The sequence below is a fragment of the Lactuca virosa genome, chromosome 8 (genome assembly GCF_052849685.1).
Source record: "Lactuca virosa cultivar CGN04683 chromosome 8, Lactuca_virosa_CGN04683_v6, whole genome shotgun sequence".
NCBI classification, from domain to species: Eukaryota; Viridiplantae; Streptophyta; class Magnoliopsida; order Asterales; family Asteraceae; genus Lactuca; species Lactuca virosa.
The window spans coordinates 85,414,438-85,425,862 of NC_136433.1; the positions used below are offsets into that span (position 1 = coordinate 85,414,438).

At 34.1% G+C, this 11,425-nt stretch overlaps 1 long non-coding RNA gene across 1 annotated transcript; it reads right to left on the minus strand.

Annotated features, from left to right (window-relative positions):
* Window positions 1-10,387: 10,387 nt before the first annotated feature.
* On the minus strand, window positions 10,388-11,425 carry LOC145134079 (uncharacterized). Its single transcript, XR_013718889.1, has 2 exons — window positions 11,091-11,425; window positions 10,388-10,625 (listed from the first exon to the last, which is right to left on the minus strand). It is a non-coding gene; the product is annotated as an uncharacterized LOC145134079 (long non-coding RNA).

Genomic DNA, 11,425 nt, shown 5'->3' on the forward strand with positions numbered 1-11,425 from the left:
TCAGAAAAGAAAGAACAGCTGAACAGGATTTGGGTCTCGGGATTACATACCTGATTTCTGTGAAGTGAGAATGGGGACTTGGGCACTTGGCGATGGCGATTGGCGAGAGTGAGACCAGGCGACTGACTTGGCGAGACAACGATAAACGAACAGCAGGCGAGATAGGCAGCGAATTGGGCAAATGGGGATGAATCGATTTTGATTTCTTGATACCGCTTGGTCGCTTGGAGAATTTGGAGTATTGGACAATTCTGATTAGGAATCGGGAGGGGCCAAAGCCCAAGTTTGAAGATAGCAGGCTTATAACTATTTTTTTTTGAACTACAATTCCTACTTCTAGCCCAAAAATCAGGAGGGGGCCGCTGCCCCTCCTGGCCCCAATAATACTACACCCCTGGAATCAATGATGGCTAGTGTAAACATTATGGTCATATATCATTAAGATTCTATGGACTTAGAATGTGTGATTCCGCCTCATTCCCTGTTCCTTGTTTGGTTGTGGGCTTAAGGCGGGGTCACCCATCCGAATGCCCTTGCAATCTTAATGATATACGACTAGTTTACGCCAAGCTACTATAAAAGAACTGGTAGGACTTATAATGCAAATTTCGTCAAAATTTGTTGAAACATAAGTAATGATGGAACTCGCTAACTACGTTATAAAATATTCATAGTGGTAATACCAAGGATAAAACAGGGAGTATAAAAGCACACATAGAATACTCTATCATCCCAAAACAATAAACTCCTTTTAAATCGACTCAGTTCAAGTTACAATAAGAAATTTCCAAGGTCGTTATGTGACATCAGGCGGGTTGTTCCTCACCAAAATTAATTTCTTGTACTACGAAACGTTTTCCACATCTTTTTCCAAACTCTTGAAGTCCCAGTCAAAATGCAAATTTCGAGACGAAATTTCCTCTAACGGGGGGATGATGTGACAACCATCAAATTTCGGTCAAGTCAAAGTCAAACAATGTCAACAAGTTAAACCGGTCAACTCCATTAACCCTTGTATGTTAGGGTTTACGTTATGTAATCACTGTACAATTCGCTATTTTAATGAGAAAACATCATTTGGAAAGTTCATGTGTTTGATATTCCTTAGCCTTAACAGTGCTAAACAACGAACCAAAGCGATAAAACACTATTGCACAATCATCGGGATTGTGTAGGACACTAAATCATGGCTTAACGGGGTCTATGGACCTTGCGTTGCGAAGCCGGACACTCAAAAAGATCACAAACGAAACCTCTCTCAATCTCATTCAAACCCTACTCAAGATTACTTGACGCTAATAGGATCAAAACTCATACACTACGATATAAATTGACGTTAATAGCAACATAGTATAGTACAACGTTATAACTATAATCAAATTAAATTATGATACCATATTAAAATCAAATCAAAGTATAATGCTCTAATTAAATTTAAAAGAATCAAACTTGAATGCTATAATTAAATTCAAATCAAAGTAGATTGTTATAATCAAATAATAACTCATCTTTTATAAAACTCCATTTTTATAAACTTTACATTAAATTTTATAAAACTCTATTTTTATAAACTTTACATTAAATTTTATAAAACTCTTATATTAATTATGTAAAATATGCTTGTGTTAGTGGGAAATTATGAAGACCACCAAAAGCAAAAAGATTATTTCCATGGTCTCCCACTCACACCTCCCATCCACTTTCCTTTTCTTTTTCTCCCAACACATTATTCTCTTCACCACTTAAACCTTCTCTATTCTTTCTCTCACTCTCAATCTCGAAATTCATCCAAGAAATACTCATATTCCAGCCAAGAACAATCTATTATACTCAAATCTTCATTCCTCTTGAAGCATTCATCAAGGTATGTTGTTAAAAGTTTCAAATTCATACAAGAAACAAATTAAATCCACCAAAATATCTAAAACTCATTTTATGCATAAACCTGATTTTACTCAGAATCCCATCAATAAAATAAGAAGTTCTGGAAATTTTCAGAAAATAACTTATTTTTATTGAATTACTATAATTATTGCAATAAAGTAGGGCAATAATTCACATAAAATACTTTTTGCATTCAATAAATTCTGAGAAAATTTTGGGATGACCAATATATTGATTAAACATAATTTATGAAGTTTCATGCATTTATATTACTGTTTACTATTATTTATGATTTTATTGATTAATTAATAATGAAATATATAAAAAATACTTCCCATAGTCACAAATATCCGAAACTTATACACTGGGCTCTATATCATGTTATAAAACTATGGTTAATTTTACAGAATTTTTGGGAATCATTTATTATTTTTCCCGAATTTTGTTGTTGTTTAATCATTAAAGTATTAAATAAATACTAAAACAGTTCAGAAAAATATAAAATTTTTACAGTAATTAATATTGTATGAAATAATGATTTCCTAATAATTTCATAATTTTTCAATACTGTGTACTATTTAAAACCATTTTCCTAAGTATTTAAGCATGTAAAAATGCATTTTAATGATTATTTCATATAAATAATTGTTAAAATCTGTAAATAATTATAATTGGGTAAATTATTATTTTAATATGAAATTATTAAAATCTGGCCTAAATTGAAAATATAAATTAATTATGCAAAGTAATTAATTCAATTTAAAATTCATTTAACAAATGAATACCTTAATATTATAATCAAAATGAATTATTGTTAATTCATCTAATATAAGAATATGTGTCTAATTATTTGTATTAGTACTCTATTCTCGTTTAGCAGTTCCTAAACCAAAACTATTAATTATATTAGGTTCTACGCCATTTTGACCCGAACCGTCTATCGTACGACACACGCATTTCGTTTTGGGACTAATGTGAGTAATCTACCCCATACTTTATAATTTTCAATACTTTTGGGGTGTATCATGTGGTTCTAATATATTCCAACTTCATTTTATTGTTTTATCACAATTGAGACATTGTTGCGACATTTATACGTGAGTCATTAATTGTATAACTATTGTTTGTTTACGCTACATGTACTTGTAGTGTATTACCATTTTTAGTCTAATCTCCATGACTATGCTCATATTCTTGAGGTACGTTATGGACAATAATAGCGCTATTGGGTTGACCACCCCGCCTTGGGACGCTAAGGTGATTGATCGCACGTGGTTGAGTGTGTATGATGATTAGATGCTCCATCCTATATATATATATATTTATATATATATACATATGTATATATAGGGTGAGGACTTATTGTTGTTGTTATCATTTGTTAATCAATTTTTGATTTATAAACCGTTATCTCAAATACAATTGTTTGCCGAATTCAAAAGAAAACAAATTTCCAATTATAAAGGTTTCAACTTCACAATTTTCTCTACTAAAATTAGATTACTCACCAACTCTCGTAGTTGACCTGTTTTTACCCATGATGCAGATTTGAAGAATGAAGTTGATGAAAAATAGGTTGTGCCTTAGAAATCCACAAGACTATTTAAATTTGATGTAATAAATGTTGTTCGTATTTGGATTTGTATTTGTATGTTGTGGATCTTGTTTGCATACTTAGTACTTAATTGAATCTAATCATATTATAACATAGTTGTCATGAGACTTTGAACAATATATCACGCCTCGATCGATTCCGACAAGGATCGGGGTGTGACAACCGCCTTATTGCATTTTGAGAGTGTAGTTACCGAAAGGGTTTGCCTACCTAAATTACTTTGTGTTGTGCTTACGACATCCCTTTACACATCATGGAGCCAAATATGGATCATAGCCTTAATTAAACAATTTATTAAGGTTGATTATTTTTAAAGATTAATATATCAAACTAATTAGAATCTATCTTTTGTAGAAGTGGATCCCAGACAACAGGAACAATTTTTTTCCTCCTCCTCTTCTTCCAACTCAAAACTCCAACTTCTATCTAATAATAGTTCTAAATACGGAAATATTTAATGAGGAAGGAATCAACTATCTTCATTGGATCTGAACCTTAAGGTTCAAGTTGAGATATGAGAACAAAGAGTATGTTCTAGACAATGATGTACTCGAACTTGGCAAGAATCCCACTCCAGAAGACGTTTTTTATTACAACAAACACTACGATGAATCGATCATAGTCGCTTGCCTCCTGTTAGTGACCATGGCCTCTGATCTCCAGAAGAATTTTTTGAAACTAGGGCACTTTTGAGATAAATCTCCAGCTTGAGGTAATGTTTCAACAACAAGCTAAGCAAGAATGATTCGAGATTTTTAAGTCCCTCGTGGAATATAAACAACAAGAGAGAGATTTTGTATGTGCACACGTCCAAAAGATGAAGTCATACATAGACAGTCTTGGGAATTTAAGTGTCGAGCTACCAAAGGAGCTGGCCCTGCACATGGTCTTGAACTCGCTTTGTGGTTCATATTCACAGTTCATCATAAACTACAATATAAACAATATTGATAATATCTTGAAGGAACTGCATGGTATGCTTAAGACAACTGAAGAATGCATGAAGAAACCTACCAATTCAAACCCTACTCCTCCAGTCTTGGCAACTGATCGTGGTTCTGGTAAAAGGAAAAGGTTTTCTTATCCCAAAGGAAGGGGAAAGGGTAAGGTGAGATAGTCTAAACAAGGCCTTAAGAGAATGGTCCAGACTCAGATAGCTCCTTCCACTGATCTAAATGAGTCCGTGTGTTTCTACAGCCAGACCAAGGGACATTGAAAATGTAGTCGTCGTAAATACGTGTACGACCTCAAGAAGGGAAAAGTCAAGGTGGCTGGCATCTCAGGTATGTTTATGATAGAACTTCATAACACATCTACTTCTAACGCTTGGGTTCTTGATGCAATATGTGGCACTCACATTTGCTCTGATATGCAGGGACTAAGAAAAAGAAGGAAGTAGAGACACGCGGATCTCAACCTGATCATCAGAAACAAGCACAAATCAGTTGTTAGAAGGATCAGGAACTGTGAGCCCATTCTTAGTGATGGTGTTTATATTAGTTTATTGAATGGTTGCTTTTCGCCTGATATAGCACGAAACATTTTTTTCATGCGCTTTATAAGGACGGTTGTTGTTTTTCTTTTGATAATGATAATGGTGAAATTTTGGTTTAGAAGAATGGTTCTTTTATTCTCAAAGATAGTCCTTCTAAATATGTGTATGAAAGTGTTGTTTGCATAGGTAAAATTGCTAAACTGTTATTAAATGTTGCTTTTTCTAATAGTGAATTAGATAAACCATGTTTATGGCATTGTTGTCTTGGTCATATAAACAAGAAACGAGTCACCAATCGTATGAGATCTTGTAATCATTTCACCTCAAGTCAGATGATGTATGCGAATATTGCTTACTTGGGAAGATGACAAAGGTGCCATTCATAGGTCACTGTGAAAGAGAGACAGATTTGTGGGACCTCATCCACACAGATGTTTGTGGACTGTTTAGATCTACCACACAACATGGTAAGTGATACTTCATGGCTTTCACTGATGACTTTAACAAATATGAATATATATATTTAATCAAGAATAATTCAGAAACCTTTGAAGTGTTCAAATAATTTCAAAACGAAGTAGAGAACCAACTAAGCAGAAAGATCAAGATGCTTCGATCTGATAGGAGTGGAGAATATTTAAGTCTTGAATTATGTGATCATCTTGAGAATTATCGAATACTTTCACAATTGTCTCCTCCTAGCACACTATAGTTAAATGGTGTTGCTGGGAGAAGAAATCGAACGATATTAGATATGGTTCGATCTATGATGAGTCGAGCTACATGTGCAATAACGTTTTGGGGGTACGCCTTGGAGACAGCCAACTACATCTTAAACCTTGTACCAACTATGAAGGTTGCTAAAACACCATATGTGACGTGGAGTGGCACACGCCCCTCTCTAGCACACATCAAAGTATGGCGATGTGAGACTTATGTTCACCGTATGGAAAACAATAAACAAGAACCCAAATTAGAGAAGTGTTACTTCATCGATTATCTATAAAAGTGTTTTGGATACCTTTTTCACAAGCCTTCTGATAACAAGGTGTTTGTTGCTCGAAGGGGTTCTTCCTTGAGAGGGATCTAATTTCCAAAGAGGCGAGTGATAGCCAAATTGATCTTGAAGAGATTCAAGAGTTAGGTGATTAAGAACCTTTAGTTGACACTAGCACTCAACATGAGGTTGAGCAATCTGTTAAGCCAACTAACATATCTCCACCTCCCCTTCGTATATCTAATAAAATTCATCTTCCTCTTGAGTTTTATGGTTTCCATATTACCATAGAATGAGACGTACTGATCAGTGATTGTACACTAATTGGTATGGATGAGCCATCCAACTATTCGAAAGCAATGCTTAGCTCTGACGCTACTAAGTGGAAGGAAATCATGGATAGCGAGATCCAATCCATGTATGACAACCAAGTTTAGAATTCGGTTAATCCCATACCTAGAATTAAAACTGTTGGGTGCAAATGGATCTTCAAGAAAAATACATACATTGATGGTAATGTGCACACATTCAAGGTTAGGTTGTTTGTGAAGGGGTACACTCAAACTCAAGGATTTGACTATGAGGAAACCTTCTCACTAGTAGCTAAGATCAAGTCTATTAGGATATTTCTTGCCACAGATGCCTTTCATGATTATGAGGTATGGAAAATTAATATGAAAACCACCTTCCTTAATGGGAAACTTATAGAGGATGTGTATATGGAACATCATGAAGGTTTCATAGATCCAAAATATTCGAATACAGCGTGTAAGCTTGAACGGGCCATTTATGGACTAAAACAAGAGTCTCACAACCGGAATATTTGCTTTGACGAAAATTTCAAGGAATTTGGATTTTCTAGAAATGATGATGAGTCTTGTGTATATATATCAAATCTAGTGGGAGTATTGTAGTCTTCCTAGTGTTGTATGTTGATGACATACTACTTATAGTAAATGTTGTCACAACATTGCAAGGTGTGAAAACTTGGGTTGGGAGTTGTTTAGCTATAAAGGATCTTTGAGAGGTTGCATACATACCTGGAATAAGAATCTATAGAGATAGATCAAAACATAGAATAGAACTTAGCCAGAGTACATACTTGGATAAGATCTTGAAGAGTTTCAAGATGCAAGATTCCTAGAAAGGTTTTCTACCCATGCAACATGGCATTAAATTGAGTAAAACTCAATGTCTTCGTTCTTGTGATGAACAAGAAAGAATGATTCGAGTCCTATATGCTTCTACTATAGGATCGATCAAGTATGCCATGAAATGTAATCGACCTGATGTATCATATGCTCTGAGCATGGTTAGTCGATCTCGGGAAAATCATAGCGAAAGACATTGGACTGCAGTAAAGAGCATTCTGAAACACCTAAAAAGAACAAAGGATATGCTCTTGGTATATGGTGGCAAAGATGAGTTAAGAATTACATGTTACACCAATGCAAGTTTCCAAACTGAAAAAGATAACTCGTGCTCTCATTCAGGATGGGTATTCTTTCTAAATGGAGGAGCGGTCACTTAGAAGAGTTCCAAGTAGAAGATGGTGGCAGACTCTACTTGTGAGTCAGAGTATGTAGCAGCTAATGAAGCTTCAAAAGAAGCTATATTGTTAAAGAATTTTATTGATGATCTTGATGTCGTTCCGAGCATCAAGGATCATATAGAAATCTTCTATGATAACGAGGGTACAGTCACATTGACTAAAGAACCCAAGGACCATGGTAACTCAAGACATATACTCAGGATATACCACTACGTGAGGAATCGCGTTGAGGAAGGATGCATTGTTGTGAACAAAGTTTCATGAGAGGATAATCTAGCTAATCCGTTCACAAATATATTATCAAAGATCAAGAATTATAGTCATACTAGATCTATATGCATTAGATTTGCAGATGATATGGTCTAATTTTTTAGTTGTTGGTTTGATAACTCTTGAAACATTTAAACAGTATAAATTGTAAGTAGTTTGATGTTTATTTTATGGAGACTTAATAAAATGCTAGTGATGCTATCATTTCTATTAATTTATTACTGTGTTTCACTTTTACATGTTTAGAACCCCTTCCTGAGTATTAATTTACTCAAACCTCCACAACGGTCATACTCTTGGAAGTAAGTAGTGATTTAAGATTGCCATGAGTAGCAATGGATTGACCATAGTAATTGTATATATCCTATAGATTGTGCTAACACTCATGAGTAACTAATGGGGATTTAAGTATTGGAACAACCCACTCTTAGATATTACTTCATGGTTTCAGTCTTGAGTAATTCTAAGACGATAATACCTTCTATTCTTTAAACCTAGATACATGTGGGGGTTTTGCTCTATGATTCTATTGTGTATTAGCTTACTCCAACATTATCCGTAACCGGTAGCAATAAGTGGTATGTCCATGTATTATATAATGAAATAGACAAAAAACATGTAGTCAGAGCGAATTCATTCATTTACCTTAACTGGAGAAGCGATATCTATGGGCCTCTCGATGATTTGGTGCTGACATCTTAAGTACTTTGTCGAGTCCTGAATGGAATTGATGTGTTCGATTCAGTAGTCAGATGAAGTCATCACAAATCTTTATTGGGAAACATAATCTTTAATTATGAGATTGGTCATTATCCATTTCTCGAATTCATAAGGGTATCTGATAGAACGAATGAATAGTTGATTACTTATCTGAGGGTTGATGTTAATTACATCAGAGTCGACAAATGCATTAGATGACATTATTTCTAATGACTATTAGAGAAGTATTAGACCTCATATAGTTGATGACTTTTCCAAGTGGGAGACTATTGGAAATGGTGTCCAAAGTAATTATCCTTATCCCATAGGGTGGATTTCAAAATTTTCATCCCATCCCACATAGGCTGGAGTACAAAACCTAGGAAGATATCCAAGGCTATAAATAGGGCCTCACGGATTCATTCTTCCTTGCTCATCTTGGTTGAACTCTTCCCTATTATTCTCCCTCCATATTGTGGAAGTACTCTTAGTGAGAACATCTCCTCTCTAGTTGTTTTTTTTATTATACTGTTTTGAGTTTATTGGGTGTGAACTAAGATAGAGATTTTAGTTTGGCTCCTTTTCACCCAAGCAAGGTGGTACACACGAGGTCTCAAGCTCGAACGTCTTTGGCATAAAAGGAGGTCTATTGTTCTTCCTTATTATTTACGTTTTTAATAGGGTAACTGTAATTACTATGAAACTTAGATCCTAGGTTACATATACACATAGGTATATCATTGTTGATTTTTCTGCTACCTATTCTAAGTTTAGTGATGCATAGAAAACCTAGCAAAGAGATGGATAAAGTGGTGAAATTCATCAAGAGGAAAAGGAAGAGAATATCTAATTTTTAAGCTCTTTCCGTTTAGTCTTTATCCCATGAGTCTTAACACTTGAAGACCCAAGCTTCATGATTATATCAATCCTTACTTTAGAAGTATGTTCCTTACATTCCCGTCCGATATTTATTGTCCACTTTTGACTTTTGGAAATATTTATTCATCAATTTTGACCTTAAATATTTTTATTTGTGTTATAAATTACTCGATGAAACTTATAACAATGAAAACACATTTAAAGCAAAATTCATTCGTATATTTTGCATCAAGTATTATATATCAAAAACAAAAATATTTAAGGTCAAAGTTGAAGAATAAAGACTTCAAAAGTCAAAAGTGGATAATAAATATGGGACAGAGGTAGTAATAATCAAAAGCATGAATAGCTTCTTCCCTCTCCATGTTACGGTTTAATAAGAAAAGAAAGAGATTTTTATAAAAAAAATCTCTCACTCTAGCTTATGATATATTATGATACTTATCGTTGAAAATTAATATTTCCATGAGACAAATAATTTCTAATTAATTACAAGAGTTATAAATATGTATCAAGAATCAGATTTTTATAAATAATATATTTGCATCAAGTTGTTGTTGGTGTTACCATTTAGGATTATATATTATTATCAAATATCATTCTACAATGATTATTTAGCATACAGATCTTTCATATGTGCTCATAATTATTCTAATTATATGAGCCTTATCATTGTAGTCAACTTGTTTGATCAATAAAAATGCTTCAAGCCTGATGCATAAGATCTACCAGTCTTAACAATATCGGCCTAACTATGATGATATATTGGGACGTTAGCTACAATATTAGTGAATATCAATATTATGTACATATGTGAGTTCTTTCCAACATTTTTCATAATTTGTTTAAGGGAAAATGATGCAACGGTCCTACTATGTTTTGTGACTTCGCGTATTCAATCACTAAAGTTATTTTCTTGCCCTTTAAGGGAAGAAAGTTGATGCCGACCTGCTTTTTGGTCGCGGAGATCTAATATACCAGGTTACATAAGTCATGTAAGCACTTAAAGCTGATGTGACTTCATTCTCTATATGATTTGGCATTTTTTTAGTTCAAAAAAAAATAATAAATAAAACTTAAGGCCCATCAATCTCTCTCTCTCTCTCTCTCTCTCTCTCTCTCTCTCTCTCTCTCTCTCTCTCTCTCTCTCTCTCTCTCCGCCTGTTATTTTCTTCTTGTATGGTTGAAGACCTTTCTCCCACCATCGTAAAGATTTCCCGATGCTTAAACTCATCTGTTTCATAACAATTTCAACATTCATAAATTAGTTTAATCCACCAGACCAACGCCCAAATGTACTGACAATTGGAAGAAAACAAGAAAGTTTAACAATCAAAAGGAAGAACAACATCAAGAATGCCCATGAATTCGGTTCTATTCCCGGGTTTTATGAACATGGTGAAATAGTAATTAAGTATTTTGAAGAATTTGTATCTAGTTATGTCATCAAATTCTTCTTTTTTCTTGTTATTTTGGTGTAAAGAAACAAATTTTATACTTAATTCATATCAGAAGAAACCTAAAGGCTAACTCCAAAACCCAAATCTTCATGACAGGGAAAAGTATAGACAATAATCAAAAGCAATAACGAGCAATTGCAGAAACCCTTTTAGTATAAATCACATAAATTCTATAAATTTTTGTAAGAATCGACACTGAATGAAGAAAAAGGTTAATGGGTTGAAATCAGAAAGCAAACTTTAACATCAGATGCATCAGCTGCTTGGGTAAAGACCATTCTTTTTTGAACACCGCCTAAAGCCACCTTCCGACCAAAGACATCACCGTCTGCCGATGATCCGCAAGTTAAAGATGTTGCCAATTTTGAAGAGGACACCAACATCTTTATCATTACAGGAGACGATTTGTCAAGTTTATTGCAAAGTAAACCATGGTTACATGTAGAAAACATATAATCGTTACTTATAATCTTAGCCATGATTCCTGAGTTTCGCGAATTCAAATTGATTGTAAGAAAAAGGTTTTTTGAGATGCAAGATGAAAGGTTTTTGGATTGCGTTCAGTCAAAATCAG